Source organism: Podarcis bocagei, assembly GCF_964188305.1.
Source record: "Podarcis bocagei genome assembly, chromosome: 7".
In the NCBI taxonomy this organism is placed as follows: Eukaryota; Metazoa; Chordata; class Lepidosauria; order Squamata; family Lacertidae; genus Podarcis; species Podarcis bocagei.
Genome location: NC_138132.1, coordinates 41981924 through 42007700, shown reverse-complemented (window position 1 = coordinate 42007700; position 25777 = coordinate 41981924). Strand labels below are relative to the sequence as shown.

General features: G+C 43.6%; 1 protein-coding gene across 1 annotated transcript in view; it reads left to right on the top strand.

Annotated features, from left to right (window-relative positions):
* SMPD3 (sphingomyelin phosphodiesterase 3) overlaps window positions 1–25777 on the top strand; it is a 134151-nt gene that overhangs the window by 37100 nt on the left and 71274 nt on the right. The window contains exon 2 of the mRNA XM_081200830.1: window positions 7173–7267. The gene's annotated coding sequence lies outside the window, so the exon portion shown is untranslated. The remainder of the gene's footprint in view (window positions 1–7172; window positions 7268–25777) is intronic.

The window sequence follows — 25777 nt, the reverse complement described above, 5'->3', positions numbered from 1 at the left end:
TAATCAAAATTATATTTCATTTAATAATGTGAATAACTTTGCTTTAAACGTATTAGGCTACCTGGGTGTGATCAAGCCAAAGTTAAGCACCAAAAGTGTGGTTTTCAATGAGGCTCTGCTTAGAAGAACTAGTATCTTGATCGTGCTCTCTGAATTTAAGTATTGTCCCCATCTTAATCCCTACACCCCGTTCTAGATAGATGACCAGACCAAGCTCTCTGAAATGAATTGGAACTGGGCAAGGATGGGTCACGCATCCAGCTACCTCCTCAAAAATATTGTGAGCAGCAGCTTACAGGAACCCTTCCTACACGTTTGGGGCAGGGAGGGGAAATGTTTTTGTTATGACCCAGTTGTACAAAGAATGCCTTCATCTTATCCCGTGGAGAATAAAACTGGTCTCTGGCACTCCCCAGAATATCTTTATCTTGGCCCAGCCCGTGAGCATGGGCAGTTTGTATGGAAACCCAGGCAGGAGGTTGAATCAGGAGCCAAAGGAGTTTATTTCCAAGAAGGAGGTTTGTTCCAAGCAGGCACATGTATGTGCTCAGGCATGAACAACACCTTGGGCAGCTCCATGGGAGATCAGGATGGTTGCTAACACATGAGCAGGATAGCCTTGGATGTTGCTTCAACAGCAGCGTGGAATTCATTGCAGCGGCAGCCTGAATTTGAATAGGCCGCATCTCTGCCACCACAAGCAGAACCTTCTTGTATTTAAAGTGGGTTGTTGTTGTTGTTTTACAGCAGTGGCTCTGATTGTATTGAGGAGGGGAATAGTATACCTGAAGGAGCATCTCCACCCCCATCGTTCAGCCCGGACACTGAGGTCCAGCTCCGAGGGCCTTCTGGCGGTTCCCTCACTGCGAGAAATGAGGTTGCAGGGAACCGGCAGAGGGCCTTCTCGATGGTGGCACCCACCCTGTGGAACGCCCTCCCATCAGATGTCAAGGGAATAAACAACTATCTGACTTTTAGAAGACATCTGAAGGCAGCCCTGTTTAGGGAAGTTTTTAATGTGTGATGTTTTGTTGTGTTTTTAATATTCTGTTGGGAGCTGCCCAGAGTGGCTGGGGAAACCATGATGGGTGGGGTTTAAATAATAAATTTATTATTATTATTATTATTATTATTATTATTATTATTATTATTATTATGGCTTGGTCATGGTTTCTGGGGTGGAGCTTGAGAACAAGAAGATGATGTCAATGTGACCTCTTCAGGTCATAGGATGAACTACCTCGGGGAAGGCGTATTCGGGGTCTGCACTGGGTGTGAATCCTTCCCTCACTCAGCCACTCCATTAGAGTCTATAGTCTTATCACTGAATGTGGAAAGCTTAACCCCAGGATCACTAAAATCCTTAGTGAAACCAATTTGAAAGATGTCGGGACAGAGCTGGGGAACGACTGTAGCTGAGTGGAAGAGCATATGCTTTGCAAGCAAAAGGTTGCAGGTTCAATCCCTGCCATCTCCAGGTTGGGCTGAGAAGCCCCAGAGAACCACTGCCCCTCATTGTTGACAATATTATCCAGATTGACCAATGCTCTGACTCAGTATATGTTCTGATGACAAAAAGTCCATGAGACCTACAGTCTTCTGGAAGCACCCTTAATGCCATTTTTTTTTTCAAAGCAAGGGTGCTGTTTCTTTTGCAATCCCCAGTATTAATCCAATGAAAAATCAAGGATGTGTAGTTTGCTTTCACAAAGAAGGCTTTGGGAAATCCAGGGCATTTTCTCTTGAGAACTAAATTACATTCTCCAGCTTTTCGCTGCTTGTGTATGAATGCGGGCTCTTGCTTTGAAATGTCCTGTGAGGCATGGAATGATTTCATCAAGAAAAACCCACAAAATCTCTGCCACCCCTGTCTCTTGTTGCCTGGCAAATGTCCAGCTGAGGAACCTGGACAATCTCAGGCAGAATCATGTCTCTCTGCCTAGCATCTCCTACATTCCTCTCTGGTTATTGCTACTATAGGAGTGTGCAAATCAAGTACAGTAACTCCATGGGAGAGCATCTGCTTTGTATGCAGGAGATCCTAAGTTCGATCCCTGGTATCTCCAGGTAGGGCTGGGAGAGACCCCTTGTCAAAAACCTGGGGGAGCCCTGCCAGTCAGTGTAAACAGTACTGAGCTAGATGGGACAATATTATAAGGCACCTTCCTGCATTCAAGTCCTGATTTCAGTCCTGCTATGTTTGTGTATCCGTACTTGGGGTGACATGCTTTGGCAGCCTTTTTCTCAGATACTTGAAAGAGTCTAGGCAGAAACACTTGGAGGGACTGTGAGTGACTTCTGCTATATGTACTGTAGCTTGATTCCCCCTTGCTGACTGCAGCCAATTTCCATCCTCATCGCAATCTGTAAATGTGCAAATGTAGCTTTTCACGAAGACTTCTGGTGCTGACTTCCTCCGAAAGACACCAGCCTTGGCAATTGTGCAGTGAACTTCCAACAGATTGACAGAAACTATTCACCGGAGGGAGGGGGGAGTATTTTCACACATCAACATAGTTTCTTCGTCTAAAACAAAACAAAACAAAAATCAATAGCAATTCTTGCTGCCGGACCAACAGGGGGAATATCTGTTTACAGTCCTTACTGCCTCATAACTCTTGGATTTGATTCTACCTGGTCCATGGAGGGAAACTTTAACACTTAGCTAGTCGACGGAGCCACTCCTGAGGGTTCTGCTCTCTTATAGCCTGTAGCCATATCAGAATTAGAAAAGGGAACCAATGTAACTCCACACCCATTGATTAAACCAAGGATGGAGCACTGGTATATTTTCACTGGGAGAATGTGGGCAGGAAAGATTCCCATGTGGTTGAGGCCAGGGAACTATGTATGAGATTATGTATCGGTGTATATGCCATCAGCATCACTTAAGAATGCATTTCCCCTGTTTACCATTTTTAAATGATTTTAAATATATATTTATAATATATAAAATATATTTATTGTTCCTAATAATATGCAGAGATGTTTAGCAGAATGTTATACAACACTGCAGTAATGCACAGTTATTTTGAATAGCCTATGAATTCTAAAAAAAGCAAGTTTAATATTTTATTAAAAAGCCACATCAGTCATTTAAATATATTTCAATATTAATATTCTTCATCATCACCTTTTCCCAAGTTATTTTACTATTTCATTTACATTCCCTACTCTTAGACTCCCCCCAGCAGAGACTTGTTCTTTGTTGTGCCAATGTAAAATAAACAAGCTCATTTTTTTAAACTACAATCCCCCCCATTGTTCCACTATTAACATGTGTGTTGCTAAATTTTCTCTTGCTGATTTCACTCCCCATACGGTGACAACATGGCTAGGTAGCAGAGCATATGGTTTACCTGCAGAAAGTCCCCAGTACAATCCTTGGTATCTCTAGTTTACAAAAGGGAGCATGGAGTATGTGATGATAAGAGCGGGATTTGGGAGGGGGGGACTCCTGCATGAGTGTGTGGAGAGCAAGGGTGGGTGAACCTGTCCATTGTGGTCTGCATGCCCAGGTGTCTCCCCACCCTACGGTCTGCCAAAATTCCATGAATAATGAGACATGACACTAGTGTTTGGGTCAAATCAGGCCACAACTTTTATTGACCACAGATGTAAGACATCCCTGAATAAGTCTGGCCCAACCCATAGCCGTGGACATGCCTTGGACCTGGTATTTACCTCTATGGATGTTGGTGATCTGACACTAAGTAAAAGCGAAATGAAAGAAGTGCCATGGTCAGATCACTTCCTGGTGCAACTGGACTTCTCTGCGACCCATCCCCTCTGCAGGGAGGTGGGACCAATTCGGATGGTCCGCCCCCGCCACTTAATGGATCCAAATGGTTTCCAGAGAGTGGTAGGGGATGCTTTATCCCATGTTGATGGCCTTTCAGCCGATTCCCTGGTGGCCCGCTGGAATGTGGAGTTAACCAGGGCTATTGACTGTTTGGCTCCGAAGCGCCCTCTCCGATTGCATGGAGCCCGGACAGCCCCGTGGTTTTCCACGGATCTGAGGGCAATGAAACAATCGTTGAGACGGCTAGAGCGCCGGTGGCGGATAACTCATTCCGAATCTGACCGGACACAGGTTAGAGCTCAACGTCGATCCTACCAAGTGGCGATAGCGACGGCGAAGAAGAATTTCTTCACCGCCTCTATTGCATCTGCAGAAAACAGCAGCAGGAGACTTTTTCAGGTGGCTCACAATTTAGCGGAACCACCTGCAACATCGGGGCCCAGTACGGGCCACATGTTCTCCTGCAATGATTTTGCAAAGTTTTTTGCAGATAAAATCGCCCAGATTCGGGAAGAAGTAGACTCCACCGTGGGAGCAGGGCCGGGGCGGGAGAGTGCTAGAGTTCTGTCTAGTCAAGTTGAGTGGGATCAATTTCAATCTGTTACCTCCGAGGATGTGGACAGGCTGCTTGGACGAGTGAAACCAACCACCTGTCTCCTGGATCCTCGCCCATCCTGGCTTATAAAAGCTAGCCGGGAAGGACTGGGCGATGGGCTTCGTGGGGTGGTGAATGCTTCCCTCCGTGAGGGAGCCTTCCCAGACCCGCTGAAAGAGGCGGTTATTAAACCGCTTCTTAAAAAACCATCTTTAGATGCGGCCACGATGGCCAACTATCGCCCAGTCTCAAATCTTCCATTCCTGGGCAAGGTGATTGAGCGAGTGGTTGCTGAACAACTCCAGGCACGCCTGGAAGAAGCGGACCATTTGGATCCCTTCCAGTCGGGATTCAGGCCTCATCATGGGACTGAAACTGCCTTGGTCGCACTGGTTGATGATCTCCGGCGGGCTAGGGACAAAGGTGAGAGCTGTTTCCTAGTTCTGCTGGATCTCTCAGCGGCGTTTGATACCATCGACCATAGCATCCTTCTGGACCGTCTTGAGGGGCTGGGAGCTGGGGGCACTGTTATACAGTGGTTCCGCTCCTTCCTCCTGGGCCGTGTTCAGAAAGTGGTGGTGGGGGATGAGTGTTCAGACCCTTGGGCCCTCACTTGTGGGGTGCCTCAGGGTTCTGTCCTCTCCCCCATGCTTTTTAACATCTATATGAAGCCGCTGGGAGAGATCATCAGGAGGTTTGGGCTGGGTGTTCATCAGTATGCGGATGACACCCAGCTCTACCTCTCTTTTAAATCAGAACCAGTGAAGGCGGTGAAGGTCCTGTGTGAGTGTCTGGAGGCGGTTGGAGGATGGATGGCGGCTAACAGATTGAGGTTGAATCCTGACAAGACAGAAGTACTGTTTTTGGGGGACAGGAGGCGGGCAGGTGTGGAGGATTCCCTGGTCCTGAATGGGGTAACTGTGCCCCTGAAGGACCAGGTGCGCAGCCTGGGAGTCATTTTGGACTCACGGCTGTCCATGGAGGCACAGGTCAAATCTGTGTCCAGGGCAGCTGTTTACCAGCTCCATCTGGTACGTAGGCTGAGACCCTATCTGCCTGCGGACTGTCTCGCCAGAGTGGTGCATGCTCTGGTTATCTCCCGCTTGGACTACTGCAATGCGCTCTACGTGGGGCTACCTTTGAAGGTGACGCGGAAACTACAACTAATCCAGAATGCGGCAGCTAGACTGGTGACTGGGAGCGGCCGCCGAGACCATATAACACCGGTCTTGAAAGACCTGCATTGGCTCCCAGTACGTTTCCGAGCACAATTCAAAGTGTTGGTGCTGACCTTTAAAGCCCTAAACGGCCTCGGTCCAGTATACCTGAAGGAGCGTCTCCACCCCCATCAGTCTGCCTGGACGCTGAGGTCCAGCGCCGAGGGCCTTCTGGCGGTTCCCTCACTGCGAGAAGCAAAGCTACAGGGAACCAGGCAGAGGGCCTTCTCGGTAGTGGCGCCCGCCCTGTGGAACACCCTTCCAGCAGATGTCAAAGCGATAAACAACTATCTGACATTCAGGAGACATCTTAAGGCAGCCCTGTTCAGGGAAGTTTTTAACGTGTGACATTTTACTGTATTTTTGGTTTTTATGGAAGCCGCCCAGAGTGGCTGGGGAGGCCCAGCCAGATGGGCGGGGTATAAATAATAAATTATTATTATTATTATTATTATTATTATTGGGCGTAGGCATCGGGGCCTCCCTCATTGGATTGTGAAGGGCAGGGGGAGTGCTTCCACCAGGAAGGGTGAGGGGACTTCTCCCAGTTTCTTACTTTCCAGATCTTCACTTCTCCAGATTTCTAGATCAGTTTGTATTTTTTCAAGTTCTCATGAAAACACATCAGCATTTAAGTGCAAATTTCTCCTTCTATGCACATTTTAAATGTAATCTTGTCTAATATACATATTTTGCAAAGCAAGTTTGCCTAATATCATGTCTTTTTCCATGATATTTTATGTGCACTTTAGCCTAATATAATGCATTCAACATTTGGAGAAGTGTGAGTTGGAAAGGCTGGCTGTGTTTTGGTCCCCATTGTTTTGGAAAGTGGGAATTAGATTAAATGTGAACTGACTCCAATTTATCCCTCATCACTAGTGGAGTATTCCATCCAATTCTGGTGTAGCCTATGGACAGGTACGCTGACCAGCCATAAGGCACATGGGTGTCCTTTTCTAGCTCTGCATTATCTTTTTGAGTTGGAACATATTATTTCATCGTTGTATCATTTAACAAACTCATAAAATAAATCGTAGAAACCTTATGCTCTGGTTTTGATAGGTCAAAGGCATTTATTTTGAACTTGGCTATTTAATTTTTGTCCACTGTAGGCAAATTTTTCTTACAAATTCCTTGTGGAATCTTCCCACCTTTCTTCCTTTTCCTCTCTCTTCCTCCCTCCTTGTGCATCCCTTGATTTCATGCATGTCAGATTTGCCCATATGAATCAGACTCACATATTAAATCAGCATTGAAAAAACCAAACAACAATAACAGCGATGCACAGTTTTAGCAATGTTTTCCAGAAATAACTGAAATGTGGCTGAGACAGTGTTCAAAATAAAATGGAAACTGTTACACAGACATATTTTTTTCAGGCAGAGAAATAAATACAGCCATGGATAACAAAAGGTCTCACAAAGAAGCATATAATGATTTTACATTTCACGCTGGGACATAATCCAGCATGATCGTAACTCAGAGAGGGAGAGAGACGTCTTGCTCATTCCCAAATCTTCACAAGTAACATTGAATTATATTCATTTTATTTCAGGAAAGGAACCCGACTTTAACAAGCTTATGCTACAGAAGGAAAGGCTGAATGAATCTTGAAACAGGGAGCCCAAGACAGTAGCAGGTCTTTTTCAGGTAAGTCACTTGTTTCTATAGTTTATCAGAATTTCAAAATGTACCCTTAGAAATGATCTACAACAGCCTAGAAGAAATGACATGGGGCTTCAGGCTTATCATTATTACGACTACTGTTTAGGGAGTTAAGTTCACCTTAGAACTTACATACCTTGGATACTAATTTTGTCTGTCCAGGTGGCTATTATATTCCACTGGAGCATTCAGGTTGTGCAGTACCACTCCCACCCTCATGCTGAAGTGGTCCAGCACAAAAGCTGTGGCGTCAAAGGAAACCAAGATAAGCACAGCGACAATTTGCAGTGTTGGGAACAACATAATCCAATCAATAATTTCACATCTGTAGTGGGAAAGGAAACCTTGGTTTCGACTGAGCTCTAAGCAATCAAATCAAACTTGCTGATAAATTCTAATTCAACAGTTTTTACCATAGACACCACTCCCTTTGAATTTTTTTTTGTTGGAATTTGATGACTGTGAGGCCAACTGCAGAGTATCCTGGGTGACTGAAATTTTATCCCTCTGGATTCTGAATGTTGCCATTTTTTAATGTCTAAATTGGGTCCATTTTATGCTCTTGCATGGAGATTGGCCCTGTTTCTGGTAGAGGAGGAGGTCAGTAGGGCATGAAATCTCAGTGACTCAGGAAAACGTATTTCTTTTTAATTACATGGACCCTCTTTATACAGTTAATATGTGAAGGTGACTCACGTCACAAGAACATGGTACCAGTGTTCCTGCCTCAAATTGACAACATTGGCTCTGGTTTGGGAATTACAGAAAAAAAATTATAAGGGATTTTGTACCTAGTCCAACCCCTATAGCAGGGATGGGGAACCTCAGGCCCCAGGTTGATTGCAAGTGAAGTAGGTGACTAGAGAGGTAGAGAGGGGTGTGCTTGTGTGTGCCATAGGTGAAATGTACACACGTTGCCCCACTCACTTTTGCCTCTGGCCCCATCCACCACTGGCATGTGGCTCTGGGAAGTTTTCTCAAAGGGAATGTGGCCCTTGAGTTGCAAAGGACCTCATCCCTGAGATATGGGAAACACCCATCAGATGCCTGTCTCCTTTCTCTTTGAAGTCTTCCAGCAAGGGAAGGCCCTTCAGGCAACACCAGAGAGCAAAGCTTTGGATGAAGGCGCACTATGATGATGTCACAATGACATGGAGAGAAACCATTGCGGGGATGCCATTTTCAGTGGCCTCCCTGTGTTGCTCCAAGTTTGTAGATCTTACTCGGGCAGGGAATGATGCTTGGCTCCTGTGTTTTCTCGGGCTTTTGAATGCATTTTTTAAAAAGCTTTCTGTTGTAGTATTTCATCTCCTATTGCTTGTGAATTGTATTTTAAGATATGTGGTTTTCATTAGCCAATCTGACCCTCAGGGGGAAGTGCCTTGCATTTTACAGGATTGTATTCTGCACAGAAAAAGGTAGCTCACGGACATTGGGTGCTTATTCTTTCCTTTGCTTTCCGTACAAAACGTGCGAGGTTATGATTTCCAGCCTCTGCCAGTGAAGGAAACCAGGCCATGTGTGAAAGAACAAATCTTGCTCGCTGTTAGCATTTGACCTTTTAGAAAACTGATTTCCCCAATTTCCTGATCCAGGCATTGAGGAAGTCTTACCAAGGGAACATTCACAGAGTATTCGGGGAGGAAAGAAAGAAAAAAGAATCATTAATAATTCAAATTGCCTGAATTAAGGCAGCAGGTCCATTCTTTATGGAGTGTTTGAATTAGTATAATCTTATTTCCTTTATTTCCTGTGCAACCTTTTATTAAATCCCATTTTGTCACTGCACAGCATTAGGTCTCCCCCCTCCCACCACTCTCTGAAAGAGGAGATATGGTAGGTGGAAGAGCTTCCAAAATACTCCTCATCCAAATTTCTCCCCAGATAAATTGTTTATTTTAACATTTACCGTTCCTCAACAAGTCCAATGTAGCTAATATAATTTAAAACAATAGCTTAACAGGTGTGTTTTTTTAAAAAAATTGACAACAGCAATAAAGCAGACAAAAATGAAGCTTTATTCAAAGCACACCCATTGAAATTAATGGAGTTTACCTAGTCATATCCATTAATTTCCATGGGTCTATCCCGAATAAACTCCGTTGAATACCACCCTATGGTTCCAAGGCAGGAATAGGGAACCTCCAGGTGGGGGGTTGAATGTGGCCCTCCAGGCCTCAATATCTGGCCCTTAGAACTCTCCCCAGACCACACTGCCTCTCTAGCAAACACACTCTTTACTGGCCGCTGCTTTGTACCATCCTTGAGTGCTTATGCCTTTGAACATAGTGCCTTTGAACATAGGTTTGCTCACAAGGTGATGCTGTCCTTGGGCTGAAAAGGTTTCCACCCTCACCCTCCTTGAACAAATGATTAAAATGAACACCCATCGACACCCACCCACCCCCCAGTCCTCAAATCAGTCATTAACCCACCCTACGTGCACTTAGGTTGTCAAAAGGTGCTTGCCTTCTGCCTCCAGAACATGCTATTAGGGCAGCCTCAGCCACCTTATCCTCCAAGTTTGCCCTTCAAATATTGATTTGCCTTCGTTGCTCACACCTTAATTACATTGATCTCGTTTGCACATACTTGTCATTCAAACTGCTTAGCAATTAGAGGAGGGTGACTAAGGAAGGTATTCATTTACATGCAGCCAGGTAGCGCTTTTATTTAATAAAGTTTTCAATCTTCGAATGTGTTTTAATATGGTATTGCATGCTTTCCCCTTCAAATTGTATGTCGCTTTGAGGCCAAAAAAAGAAATAAAAACGCAGCAAGCAACTATAAATAAATAAAGTAAGTAAGGTCTATTCATGGAGGAGAGGTCCATTGATGCCTATTAGCCAAAATGCCTATGCTCTGACTCCACAGTTAGAGGCAGCCATGATTCCAAATACCGTACCTGTTGCTGGAAACCACTGGAGGAGAGAGCGCTCTTGCCCTGACAAACATCTGGTTTGTCAGTGTGAGAACGGGATGCTGGACTAGATAGGCCATTGAACTGATCTAGCAGGCTCTTCTTCTTGTGTTGTTAATGTTCTTGTGTTCTTAAGGTAGATGTAATCTGTCTCCCGGGACACGGGTGGTGCTGTGGGTTAAACCACAGAGCCTAGGACTTGCTGATCAGAAGGTTGGCGGTTTGAATCCCCGTGACGGGGTGAGCTCCCGTTGCTCGGTCCCTGCTCCTGCCCACCTAGCAGTTCGAAAGCACATCAAAGTGCAAGTAGATAAATAGGTACCGCTCTGGCGGGAAGGTAAACGGTATTTTCGTGCGCTGCTCCGGTTCGCCAGAAGTGGCTTAGTCATGCTGGCCACATGACCCGGAAGCTGTACGCCGGCTCCCTTGGCCAATAAAGCGAGATGAGCGCCGCAACCCCAGAGTCGGCCATGACTGGACCTAATGGTCAGGGGTCCCTTTACCTTTTTAATCTGTCTCCCAGCCTCATCTCATAATTGTAGGGAAAAGAAGTCACACTGCTTAAGAACAGTAGTATGCCTTTGAATACCAGTTGCTGGAGAATATGCGTGGGAGAGGGGGAAATTGAGACCATGCCCTGATTGCGGGCTTCTGATTGGCATCTGCTTGGCCACTGTGTGAAATAAGGTGCTGGGCTAGATAGGCCTTTGTTCTGATCCAGCAGGCAACAAAAGAAGTGCCCTGGAGGATCAGACCTAAGGTGCAAGCATAAATATGCAAAGAGGGTGCCTCTGGGGAGTTTCCATGCAGGCCATGAAGACAACATCCCTTCCTCCCTTACATGGTCCCAAGGGGTTTCAAATCTAAACTGACACAGAGAAAGGAAAAGGAAATGGAGTAGGCAAAGACAGGAGAAGAACATGGATTTTTTAAAATTACAGTAACACATATTGTAGGGACGCGGGTGGTGCTGTGGGTAAAAGCCTCAGCGCCTAGGGCTTGCTGATCGAAAGGTCGGCGGTTCAAATCCCCGCGGCGGGGTGCGCTCCCGCTGCTCGGTCCCAGCACCTGCCAACCTAGCAGTTCGAAAGCACCTCCTGGTGCAAGTAGATAAATAGGGACCGCTCCGGCGGGAAGGTAAACGACATTTCTGTGTGCTGCGCTGGCTCGCCAGATGCAGCTTTGTCACGCTGGCCACGTGACCCGGAAGTGTCTGTGGACAGCGCTGGCCCCCGGCCTCTTGAGTGAGATGGGCGCACAACCCCAGAGTCTGTCAAGACTGGCCCGTACGGGCAGGGGTACCTTTACCTTTACCTTTAACACATATTTTGGCTTGAATACAGCAGGGAATGGAGAATATGGGAACCTGCGGTGGGGAGGACCTACCTCACAGGACTATGACTATGAGATAACATATGTGAAATACCTTGAACCATCAAAATTCCCATTGTAACATAACATAACATAACATAACATAACATAAAACATAACATAACATAACATAACATAACATAACATAACATAACAACATAAAACATAACATAACATAACATAACATAACATAACATAACATAACATAACATAACATAACATAACATAACATAACAACATAACATAACATATAACATAACATAATTTTAATATTGCTCATTGGCCGAAATGGCTTCTAAGCAGTTTCCTAGTATACAACGAATTAGAAAAAATATAGCCACACACATTTAAAATGCACAATAAAAATAATAATCAAAACATTAAAATGAAACACCCATAATTAAAATGTACAATAAAAAGCCAATCAAGACAGCATAATAGTTAAAACCGCAATTAAAACAATTTACAGAGGAGGTTCAAGTGGATCAGGGGAATGCTTGTCTAAAGAGGTGTGTCTTCAAGAACAAACAGAAAGCCAATACTGATGGAGCCTCTCATATTTCAGCAGGTAGAGCATTCCACAACACTGATGCTGTCAGTGAAAAAGCCCACCTCTGTGTTACCACAACCCAATAATCACCAGGCTGTTGCAAAACCAACTAGGTTCCATCTGTTAATCCTTATGGCCCTACTGGGTAGTGGATGAGAAGGTGGTCTATTGCTACTGTATTAGATCATACTTCTACAGTCAGCAACAATGTGGGATGAGGGCTACTTTACATTAGCACAACCCCCAGAAGCCTCTGAAACTACAGTCACAACTGTATGTGGTGAAGATTGCTCAGGACAGATTTTTGATGCAAAGGAGAATTGGTGAATAGGCATTAAACTGGCTGAAACTGGGCAAAAAGCGCTCCTAACTTTATACATCAGGGTCTGCACAGTGGTGGCTGATCAGGAAAGAGGTTTGGGGGTTGTGGTAGATCAGTCAAAGAAAATACTGGCCCAGTGTTTAGCTGTGCTGAAAAAGGTGAATTCCATATTAGGGATCATTAGGAAAGGAATTAAGACTAAAACTACCAATATCATAATTCTGCTATATAAAGACTCTCCTCCCTGAAAGAGAGGGGAGGGGTTGTGGTCGGGAGCCTGAGCCCCGCCTAGCAGGGGGCGTAGCCCCCTGCCTTCAGCTCACCTGGCTGGCGCTCACGCCCCCTCGGAGGGCCACCCAACCAGGTGCCACTGAGGGGGCGTGTTCAGCAGCTTTTGCTGCAGCGACAGCCTTTCCCCGGCCTCATTCTCCGTCGTCGCCTCTTCGGGAAGTCACCCACCCTCCACTCCCTATTAGTCAGGGCTTAGGTTTTTTGGCCTTGCTATGGACCTTAGGTTGGTCGCCCCGGTTGCTTGGGGGGCCTGGTAGGAGTTTTTCCACTTGGCACTAGGCTATTTGGTTTTTTCGCCTACCTCGTAGCAATCGTCACAACTTTTTGCGGTATTGGTGGGTAGGTTAGGCATTGGAATAATGTGTTGTGGTGTGTCGAAGTGCTAGGTGTGGCCATCGCCTATGCCTTCAATTTTTTAGGGGTATTCCGTTAAAGGAATCTGGGGGTCATGTATCCGTCCGATGCCTGCTTGGCGGGAGGCCTTGGCACGACCCTCGGTGACAACAGGGGTGAGCCTAGAGTCGGATCAGCATCGACAGGCTCCACCTACTGGTTGAATAACCCATCGTCCAATGCCTAAGCCAATACCTTTTCCATTGCTGTAACCAATAAAGTTGTGGCCTTTTCTTGCCCATTAACCATATATCACGTGTCCTTGTGTCTTTATTTCACCACACGGGGGTCGGGTCCTCGAACCACAAATCCATGGTTTTTTGAATACTATACGCAGTTCTGGTTGCCCCATGTAACGCAAGCAATGCACAAAGGAGATGGTGGGCAGTTTTACTGCCAATAGTATACCCACACATGTTTCTTGCGAGGCAAGATATTACACACACACCTTCAATATGTTTCCTATATTAAATTTGATTAATTAAGAAATAAAATTTATGCTTTTAACCGCCCCCTCTGAAATACCAGGTTTGCAAAAAAAAGCAAAAAAAAGCAATGTGCCTGATTCTAGAGAGCAAAGTGGAAAGAATCAGATGACTGTTTAAAGAAGCAAAGAGTCAACCATTCATAAGAGCTCACGGTTTCCATGCCAACGCAGTTCCCTAGGGGATATCTAAGGAGAGACAAATGCCGTGAAGTTTCTAAAAAGCATGCTTAGCTTGGGAAGCCTTCTCCAGAAGGCTCTCTCTCTCTCTCTCTCTCTCTCTCTCTCTCTCTCTGTGTGTGTGTGTGTGTACACGCATCCCACCTGTCTCCCAAATTGATTTTGTAATGCCACGATTTGTATATTAGTGTTCAGTCACTTTGTTCCTGTCATATCCCCCATCACCAGACCCTTAATCCCACCACCGTCTCCATAATATGCAAGAGCAGACGCCAAGGGTCAGGCTTCAGGGCAAACAAACTCTCCTTCATGGAAAGTTATGAAAGAATATCTGAATGACTGCAGAGATATCGCCTGGTGTATGATTTCATTTTACAGATTTATAAACCGCTTCACAGCTTGAGGCCACCCAAGTGGTGCCTGTATCCAGACACATAGATGTTGGCGCGTTTTACTTTAATTATCTTTAAATGTTTTTAACTGTTTTAACATTTCTTCTAAGAGGTCTGATGAAAATCAAGCAGTATAAAATGTTGTTAAATAAAATAACTCACATAAACATGTCCACAGCTCTTCATCCCGCAACCATACAAGTGAGATGAATCATTGCAGTCCAAGGGGCACATTCTAGCCAGATTAAAGCACTTGAGGAAAGTGACGGCAAGGCCAGTGAGCAATGCGTGACTCCCAGGGGCGAGGTAGAGAGGCCTGTGGTTGCATTTGGACCCCTGGGCCTAAGGTTCCCCATACCAGCTCTATAATCTCCTAGTGGCTCAGGCAGGCTAATCCCCACCCCTCGCTCCCCCAATTTTTCTTTCCTCTCTGTCTCCAGGTTAATACTTTCGACATTCCATAGTTTAGCTGTCTCCACCATAGACTTTATTGCTGGGCTTGTTCTAGTCCACTTTATGGGGTTCGCTCCATGAATCGACACCCACATCTTCCATTATAGGAAATGATGATAATAAAACAGGACTAACAGATAGATACACATCGCTGACTGCCAGGTCTGCAGCTGGGCGCAATCCGCTTGAAGCAGAATCTGCTGCCATCCCTAACAACCTACTCCTTTGGATGCCTAAGGTGAGGACTGCCACTTTGAGGTTTACAATCAAGTGGTATATAATTTTTTACGAAACAAAATAAATGAATAGGTGCTCGTTTTCTGATATGGAGATTTCTCAGCTGCTTCCTCACCCTATCTGGCATTCCATTTTGTTAGGTCAGCATTGAAGATCCCCTCATTTCAATATCCATTTGGAAAGTAGCACGTATGTGATTCAGCTGAACATCTTACCAGGTTTGTTTATTGCAGCTCTCTTGGAAATTAGAAGATTTAGTACATAAAGGGAAACACTGTGGAGTTTATTTCCCCTTCCTGGTGCTTTTTCAAACACTCTAGAGAGGTTTTTGAACATCCTTCAAAAAGCCTTTGCAGCTGCAAAATTTACCAGTCCTCTTGCATTCATCTAAATTAAGCAGAACTTTCCTCCCTGCTCACATAAAGGTTCTTTATTCACACTGGTCTTCTGTTGCTGGAAACAGTGAGATTATCATGTAGTCAATGAGATTTGGCTATGTAAACTGTGGTCAAACAAACCTAATTCAGAGCGAGGGCAAAATCTCTACTCTGCAACAGTTTTAATTGCCCTCTGTGGACAGTTTTGGGACCAGTTCTTTTTAACTTGATCATCAGTGATTTGAAGTTAGGAGAAAGCTGTAAAGTGGTCAGGTTTCTTGATAATCCCACAGTGTGAGGTGTGTGTGTGTGTGTGTGTGTGTGGGTGTGTGTGTGTGTGAGAGAGAGAGAGAGAGAGAGAGAGAGAGAGAGAGAGAGAGAGAGAGAATTGATGCACATTGGGACAAAAGCTCTCAATTTCACATACACACCCTTGGAGTCTGAACTGGTGGTGACTGACCAGGAAAAGAATCTTTTGGTTTTGGTCAATAAGTTGATGAAAATGTTAACCCAGTATGCAGTTGTTGTTCAATATGCAAATTTCATGCTAGGTATCATAAGGGATGGAATTCCTTGGCTGAAATCTGTTTGGCTCCACTCTTTAAAATAATGGTTTTTGATATGATGGGAATTCTATATGTGGTGTTCTAGCAAAAACGGACCATTCACAATTATTTATTTTTATGATTTTATTAAATTTCCTGGCCATCATTAGATTTTACAGTGATGGAAAGATAAACTTACATGTGCGAACCAGCTACAAATAAGCCCTTAGTCAGGCCTTTTATGGTGAGGGAATCTAATATCTCTCTTCATCCATTGAGAGAAAATACAGGCAGGCTGAAAGTGAAAGGGGGCCTTGCATGCAAGTCTCCTTCCAACACCCCTTTTCATGTAATATTTACATTTACCCACCTACTTTTGCCTCTGGCCCCATCGACCACTGGCATGTTGGAAGGTTGCCCAACCAAGAATGTGGCCCTTAGGCTAAGCAAAATCCCCCACGTGGACTTTAGTCCAGATCCATGGAAATGGGTGTGAAGGGAATCAGTGTGGAACATCCAGATCCCAAATGCAGGCTGGCCAATTTAATGCTATTGAATATTAATAACAGGGGGAAAAACAAAAAATGGGGATTTGACACTTGTCAGTCATCCTAGCATTTTTGAACTCATTGGAAAGAACATTGAAAGGCGGGAGCACATTTCATTCTACGCAAGCATTGCCTATAACCTTAATTTTTAATAAAATGAAAGCAGAAACTTTTGGGAAATGGCCCAGAATATCACAAAGGGAGCCAGCGTTCACAGCACTGAAGATGGATACAACACTGGTTATATTTCAAAAAGGGGGAAAGGACACCAGGCTATTCAAGCACTGCAGAGAACACGGACTGGTCATGTTTACATGTTGACTGAGGTTACTGTACTTTTCTGTGTATAAGACTAGGGAGTTTTTTTACTTAAAAAATAATGTTAAAAGGGGGGTAGTCTTATACAAAGGGGCAATCTCTCCCCCCCCCAATTTTCTTAATTTTGAGTCCCCAAAAATAGGGGGCATGTTATACACGGGGGCTTGTTATACACGAAAAATACGGCACATATTAATTGCAAAGGAACAAGATGTACAGTGGCTATGTATGTGCTCCTAAGACAAAGCTTTTAAAATCCCAATTATTAAAAACCAAAGCAGGCCATCCATCCCAAAAATTTTGCAGAAGGGAAGCTGAGTTAGTCTGTGGCAGCAAAAACAGCAGCAGTGTTTTGTAGCAACTCAAAGACTAACAAATGCTAGAAGCTTTTGCCATAATACATTTGTTAGGGTGGCCACCAAGTAAGTTCTAGTCAGGGTAGATCCATTGAAATGGACAGACCTAAGTTAGTCATGCACATTAATTTCAGTGTGTCTGCCCAGAGCTGGACTATCATTGGCTACAACCCTTAGTCTTCAATGTGTACCAAGACTAGTTTTTCATACCAGATACGATGCTTTAATCCAGGCTTACCCAACCTAGTGCTTTCCTGCAGTCTCTGGACTGTAACTCCCATGATCCCTGGCCATTCACCATGCTGGCTGAGGCAGATGGGAGCCAGATGTTCTACAACATCTTTAGGGCACCAGGTTGCTTATCCCTCCTTTGTCACCCATTGTTCAGGCAGCCCAGTTGACGACACCAGATTGGAACGGTAAATTCTGTTCCTGCCTCTCGCTAAAGCAGGAAACAAACATTGCCTTCTGGTATACATGTTAGAGCTGCCTTTTGGTAATAACGTGTCCAACTGCCTGAAAGCGGAAATTAGCCACCTGATTGAAAGCGTGCCTTATAAATATTAACTATGACTTGCCTTCTAAATATAGAAAGCATATTAAAGCATCTCGCTAATAAGCAGATGGCCTCTCTTTCCCACTTGCCATCATTATCCACTCCAGACCTCTGCTGTGACACTGAGGAGAGGAACTCATCGCTTGACCTTATTTCATCTCTCCAATGGATTACTTGGGTAAATGTGGACAAGGTGTGGAGTCTTGTGTTTACAGCTGGTGCCTACCCCGTCCCCCACAACTGAGTCTTACATAGGTAGCTGATTAATACCACTGGCCCACCTAGTTCAGCATTGTCTACAGTGACTGGAAGAGGGTTCAGCAGTCCTAACAGGAGATGGTTGGCATTGAACCTGGGGCCTTCTGCATGCCAAACACATGTTCCACTGCTATAGCCCTATTCTTCCAAATAGGAACAAAATCGGAGGCTGCCTCAAACAGAGTCAGACCATTGGTCCATGTAAATCAGGAGGGTCTGCACTGACTGCCAGCATCTCTGTAGGGTTTAAGACCATGGAGATCTTCAGTCCTACCTGAAGATGCTGGATGTTGAATCAGGGGCTGTCTCCTTGCAAAGCTGATGCTCCGCTACATCTTCCTATCAAGATAGGGATACAGGAAGCTGCCTTATATTGAGTCAGACTGTTGGGCCATATGTGGTCTACATTAACTGACAGGAGCTCTCCAGGGTTTCAGGTGGGGTCATTCCAGTCCCTAACTGGAAGGATTTAACCTGGGACCTTCTGCATGCAAAGCAGATGGTCTACCACTGAGCTAGGACTTTTTCCACTGAGCAACAGTGGGTTAAGCTGATCGCCAACAAAAGCAGCTCTGTATCATCATGCATATGACCCAAATAAGGTTTCTTTTTCTTTTACTTTTGCACAATACCTTGTCAATGCTTGCCTATGCATTTTTAGTTTGGGAAGGAAAAGTCATGAAGGAACCAAAGAAAGTGACAGCTGCATCAAATTGCTCAGGCTTAGGGCTCTGTGCAAACATTAAGAACAAAGGGATGGAGAGAGAGAGAGAGAGAGAGCGCCATTGAGGAACTGAGGATTCCTAAGGTATTGGTTCTGCTTTGGTATACAAGGATAGTCAATTCAGAACTCCAAAATCCAGGAAGAAATTTCAGTGAGGACAATTTCAGAAGCATCCCAAAGGCGTGTTCAAAATGTAGCCTTCAGCAAAGAAAGGAATATGAAGTTCACAACAGATGGCAATGATAAAAGTGACCTTTCTGACTTTAATTATGGTAGTTGCTGGTTTCAAAAATAATACTTTATACTGTGTCACCTTAATTCAGGATCACCCAATAATCTCTTTACTGTGATGCTTCAATGTAAGTTGTTATTTTTGTTGTTTGCTTTTATTTCATTTTTCACAATTTGTATTATGTGTCCTTATATTATAGTTAGCCTGCTTCACACTTCCTTCAGCAATTTGGGAACTGAAATGTAACTTCCCTTCAAAATTCTCTAACAAAAAAAGTGTCTACAAAAATGTGAATATTAGGGGAAAGTGTGCATGAAAATGCATATTTTAGTGAAAATAACATTATAATGGATCAAATTATAAACATTTCATGCCAAAGTGCATTTATTAGGGGAAATGGCATACAAAGAAATGTGCATATCAGGAAGCATAAACACTGAAATGCTAATAAATTTTCAGGGTGACTTAAAAAATAATAATTCAGAAACTGATGCAAAAATCAGATGAAACTGACCTTAAGATTGGATTAAGATTCCCTTAAGATTGGAAAAGTGAGAAGTTGCAAGATACCAAAACTGACAGATCCATCCATTCATAGTCATGGATTGTACTGGAGTGAGTGGGGCACAAACTGTCCAGGCCTAATCTAGGGACAATTAAGACAAGAGATGATTGTTCAGTAACACAAACCATCTTTATTCTTCTCCCCCGTTGTCTCAACTTTTAAATCAGCTTGCATTCCAGCAGAGCTCCAGATTATGTTGTTCTTGTCGAGACTTTCCCCTGTCTCTCTGCTGGATGCTGAAAGCTTTTGATCAATATAGTGTCGAAATCTTCTGACTGACTCTGCCAAAAGCAGCCTGCAATGAGCACCGGTGACTGAAATATTTAACAGTTGAACCTTACCTATAAATCACTTGGAAAAGGTGGTGAAGAGATACATAAATACTTAACGATTGCTGGCAAACTGATGAGCTGGAATTGTAGCTGACGTCACTGAAAATTTGTTGCCACCACAATCTTCATTTATTTGCAGAGCCTCAATACCTAAGGAAATGGAGTGTTTCTTTCCCTTTCATTAACTACTGGTGGCCTACAGCTAGAATAATAGAAAACTCAATATTGCCATGTCCAGGGTTGCGTGGCATTAAGAGAGAGAGAGAGAGAGAGAGAGAGAGAGAGAGAGAATGGGGGCGGGGCAGAATCCATTAGGCTTGCCAGGGAATCATAAAAATCTCTAGAACAACTTTGCAAACTTGGTGCTCTCCAGATCTTTTGCGATCTGACTCCCACCAGTAAACCTCCATCCTAACCAGTACAGAGCTAAGGGACAAAGTTGGATCCAAGAGCACCCGAAATTACATACCTGCTCCTTCAGAGGGAGTGCAACCCTGACATTTATTATGACATAACCTTTCTAATTCTTTCTAACATGTGCGCCACAATAAACCATTTAGTCTTTCAAAATTAAGCAGGAAGCAAGTTTAATATGCAACAGATCTCCCCCCCCCCCCGGTTTACGTCACCATGTGGAGGCTCCATGAGAGGCCTTACTGGATCAGACCAAAGGCCCATCTAGTCCATCATCCTGTTCTCACAGTGGTCAATGAGATGCTGATAAGAAACCCATAAGCGGGACGATGGCACCACAGCTCTCTTCCCAGCAATTGGTGTTCAGAAGCATTCTGCCTCCAACACCAGAAGTAGAACACAACCTTTGCTGTTCATAGTGATAGATAGCCTTATCCTCCAATAATTTGTTGAGCCCCACATTCAAAGGCAACCATCTTGAAATAAATGCATTGAAATAAGTATGGGAGGATTGCTGAACATTTCCCTGTAAAACATTCTTCTGCAAAATGCCCCTAATGATACTATCTTTTTTCACATCTCTGAGGATGTGAGGCTAGCCTTTAAAGCATCATTTTTGTACAGGACTAGTTAAAAAAAAGCACCCAACATTGCTGCATAATTAAGCCTTGATCAACAGCTTGCTTTTATAATGTTGCAGAAGGGATTGCCTCAGCTTACAGTTCACTTCACTGGGAATTTTTGCTTGCTGGACACATTTTGTGTTATTTTTAAGTGGTATTGGGGGGGAGGCAGGAGTGGAGAAGCAATGTTACAGTAGCCCCAAATAATGAAACAGTGAGGATCCTATTTTCCATCCTGTGCATAACCCAGATCCACAAATCCCTTGGCACCCACAGCTCTAACGGCAGGATTTTACACAAAACTTCCAAGTGGCGTGCCAACATTGCCTTCTTAAGTATTAATAATCGGCATAGGGCTGGCACTGTTTTTCTTTGCAATAATAAAGACATTTAAGAAAAGGAACAGCTTGTGTTGCTAATTTTAAATACTTAGTCTGGGGAATGTTGATCTTAATTTTATTCCCAGTAAGAAAATATTACTGAGCGGGAAAGGAGCAGTCATAAGAAAGAGAAGGATATCACCTATGAATAAGTGAGAGTCATCTCCCCTTTACAAAGGAAAAATAGCAGGATATGTTGAAAATTGCTGCATCCCAGAATGAATTCTCATTCACCTGTTTTTGCCCTGTGGCAAGATAATTCAAATGGGTGTGTGGTCAGCAATGTTTAAGCCATACATGGAATCTAGCTGAAAAGAGAGCGGGGCCCAATTTTTCCTGCGTTGCATCGGGATTGCATGGGATGAAATTCTACGTGTGTTTAAACTATCTGAAAATAAAATATAAAGTACTGGAGGCTTATTTCTTCTTTTCTTTCTTCACTGGAAGAAAAACCCAGAGCTGCTACAATAAGTCAATGCAATGAGATTCATTTCCTCAGCAGACTGCCCCGTGGGAAGGGCATATACTGTAGCATCACTACTCCCAAAAAATATTCTGCACTTTACATATTTGTAGTATGTAGACCCCACCTACTAGCCGAAGTTCACTAAGCATCTTACAACAGATTGCAAATACATCAGAATAGACAAGAGTTACTAGGATAGGGCTGCCATACATCCAGAATTTCCTGGAAATATCCTGGATTTGTCCGTCAGAAATAGCATTCAGGCAGAATGTCCCAAAATTGGTAAAAATGTCCAGCTATGGCAACCCATATCTGAAGTGTTGCTTTTTTGGCGAATTTCCTCAAAAACTTCAATTTTGGGGGGAGATTTTGCAAAAGAGAGAGAGAGAGAGAGAGAGCTTTGGCTCGGGTTGTAATTCAAGGCTTAGAGAAGATCAATGAGCCATGCTTGGAATGCCAGCACAGATTATAACTAGGCCAAAGTCATATATTCCAATCCAAACTGGGTAATTCTGATGCTTGGCAACAGCATTTGTTCGCAGCAGTTCAGCTCTCTTTCTGAGCTGGGTGAAACCCCAACTTTGGGGCTTCTTCTTTTTCCCAGCCTATAGGATGGAAAAGTCTCTTGACTCTGCAACCTTGAATGACCTGTGGGGGTGTTGAGAAGCCTCCTGCTGGCTGCACACTGGCTCTTTGGTCAAGCAGCCAAGCCCTGTGGCTGCCAAAGCAGACAGGAGGTGCTTGTGCACAGAATATCTCTGCCCCCTGAGAGTGGCTGTTTGCAGAAGCTGACCTCTCTGTCGCTACCTCACAAAGACATTTGGTGTGCATTGGCCTAGCGGTGTTCGCTTATGGGCGATAAATGCCTGCATGATTTCCATAGCTGAGGTATATTCTGAGCGACTGTTTTTGGAACACCAAAACTCACAAAGCCTCCTGTATGCATTTTTGTACACATTACTTGGCTGGAGAATGGCACTGCAAAATGTGGAAAAATTTCCAATCTTAAGTTCAGTTCATACTTCCACATCAGTTTGTGTGTTTTTCTTAAGTCCTCATGAAAATTCATAAGCATTTTAATGCAAATTATTCCCGATATACAGTTTTAAATATGCACATTTGCCCGATGCATTTTTGCACATTATTTTCATTAATGTATTCTGTTTTATGTACACTTTACCCCAATATATACATTTTTGTACACAATTCAGCATTAGAGAGGTGCATTGCAAATTTCAGAGAAGTAAGAAATTAAAGGATAGTTGTGTTTTTGGTTCTTCTATTGTTTTGGAAAGTGCATAATTAATAAGCTTTGCCTTCTAGCTCAGTTGGTAGACCATGAGACTCTTAATCTTAAGGTTGTGGGTTCAAGCCCTACATTGGACAAAAGATTCCTGCATTGCAGGGGTTGGACTAGATGACCCTCGAGGTTCCTTCCAACTCTACAATTCTATGTGTGCTAACTGGTTGCACAACCATCTTTAACGGTTGCACAGCAATCGCTGGTAATGTCTTCTCCCATGCAACAATGTTCCACTAGCCGAAGTCTGCCACTTAGTGAATGGATAGGCCCCTATTTATTTCTCCGCAATGTCCACTTCAGCGCCAGTCTCCTCTCTGAAGGCTTCTGGAGCCTTCAGGTCTGGCTTTCGAAAGCTTTGGCTGGCTTTTCTCTTGGACATAAATCCTTGCTTGTAATGCCCTCTTGGAACACAGAAGGATGGGCATCCTAGGACTTCCTGTTCCACTCTCATTTTCTTCAGGTCCATCCAATCAAGTCTGAGTGGTTTTGAGTTATTTCGGCCAAAGACATCTGGCCTTTTCACTTTTATTACCTTGTTGGTCCCTCTTTGGGCCTTCGTATTGGCAAGGGCACACACTGATCCCATCGCTGGAACAGTCTCCCCAGCATGGAGCCTGCAATTTCACTTTTGTCTCCTTGCTTTTGAGGCCACATCAAGCTTCTTGAGAGGAAGTATGTTTTTCTGCCACAGGCAGGGATAAATACTGCTTTCTCTCAGCCCTCATCTGTGATCTCAGCTGCTAGTAAACAGTGGCCCATCTTTCCATGAGTCCTATTTTTCTTCATTATACTCCTTGATTTCCTGACAAGACGCTTTTGTTACGTTTCCTCATGTTGCCTTTCTATATACTGGCCCCCTTTGGATAATATAAACCACACTCCTACTCACTGTTACTCCAGACCAAAGAATATGTAGTGTCATTACTGGAAAGAGCACCAAAGAGAAATGAAAAATAACAAGAAAGAAATGCCCAAGGGTGCTCCAGTCCATAATAATAGGGGTTTCTAAATTTATATCTATAACAGTTACTTGATTGCATAAAAAGGGACATGAGCAAAAGTCTTTATTCCCTTCCATTCATGGTTCCTGACCATATTTTTGCACTACAGATCATATTCTGCACATCATGCTTTCCAGTCTGTGCATATTTTTCATGTCCTTCCAGCTGGGGATTGCTTCTTCCTTTCATAATGAAGAGCTGCTGGTTTGTTTTGAACAGCAGGGAGTTTTCTAGAAGAAAATATGAGCTCAGCTTCATTCCCAGGCATTTGATTAATGGCAGGAGGCCATGTTTCAACAGATACCCAACTCTATAGGTTACTTATAGGGACGGATGAAACTGTCCATTTTGGTTCTCTCTGTTTCTTATTTTCCCAGTCTTTAGTCCAATTTGCCAAATTTCCACATCAGTTTGCAAACTTTTAAAAAAATGTCTTTGTGAAAATTCATCAGCATTCTAGTGCATATTTCTCCTAATGATACACATTGTTGTGTGTAACATTATCTAATATAAACATTTCTACAGGTAACAATTTTCCCTAATATAATTCATGATTGTATGTTATTTTCACTAACATTTGCATTTTTGTGCACACTTTCCCATAATATGGACATTTTTTGTATATCACAATTTTCAGAGATGGATAGATGTGTTTTGATCCTGGAAGTGCTACAACAACAACAACATTTATTATTCATTCATTTCTTACCCATCCTTCACCATCAGGTCTCAGGGCAGGTTACAGTAATTTTAAAATACAATATTAAAATCAGTTAAAACAAAATACAGTCAAGAGACTAGGATGAATACTGAGATATATGCCCCAGGTCTTAGAGGCCAGGAGGTACACATTCAGAATTTGACAAAAGTTACATAATCAAGGTACCAGACACATTGGCAGAGAAGAAATTACACAGTTTAAGGGCTGCCACATATATTATACTCTTCCAAGCCCCAATCACTCAGACTTCCTCAGAAAGTGGTGGACTCTCCGTGGTTGAAGGTTTTTGAACAAAGGTTGGATGGCCATATCTCCAGGATTCTTACAACTGTAATTCCTGCATTGCAGGGGTTCAGGCTAGATGACCTGTGTGTCCCTTCCAACTCTACAATTCTATGATTCTGAGAATGGTGAAATATAAAGGGGTGGAGTCAAACTGAGCCAAATTTATCCTCCATTTTTCATTATTTAACTCAGTGACTGATTCATCCTGGGACCTCCAAAAACAGCACGATTAGGACTCCCCTCTATAGATTCCTTAGCACAATGGTTAGTCCAGCCTTGACCCTGCTGAAGCACCACGTTGGGCAAGGTTGTATGCGAAGATAGGTTGCATATCTCCTCTATGGGTGAGAAGAATTGCTAGGAAAATATTGCAATGATTGTCAGCAAGAGCTAATAAAGGAAGGAGAGGAGAAAATAGGCTTGAAGGCTAAGATCTCAGGGGATGAGTTGGAGGCAGCTCAAGATGGGATCCATCCTAATGAATTCCCAGGATATTATTTCAAAGTGCCTCTAGTACTGTCCAAATCAGGAAACCGTAATACAGCCTTGCAGAAATCATTTCTTTGCTGCCAGTTCTGAAAGTACTATAGAAAGTGTAAATTTTCAAAGCAAACCACCAGAAGCAGAATGGTATAGCAGAGCTTGCAGGTGGCAACGGCGAGGGGGAAATAAAAGGCAAATGTTCCTTTTTTAAAATGTCTCTTTCCTTCATTCCACATTCATGCCCTCGAAGGAAATCAGTGGCTAATGGGACTGATGGAAAGAGGCACATTGAAATATAATGTGAGCTCATATCCTTGCGGCTGCATCCAAAAGCAGCAACCACCAATTTTGGTCTTCGTAAAGGCCCTGGTCTATATGGCCTGCCTGCTGGTGTTTTGCTTTTATTTGTTGCACG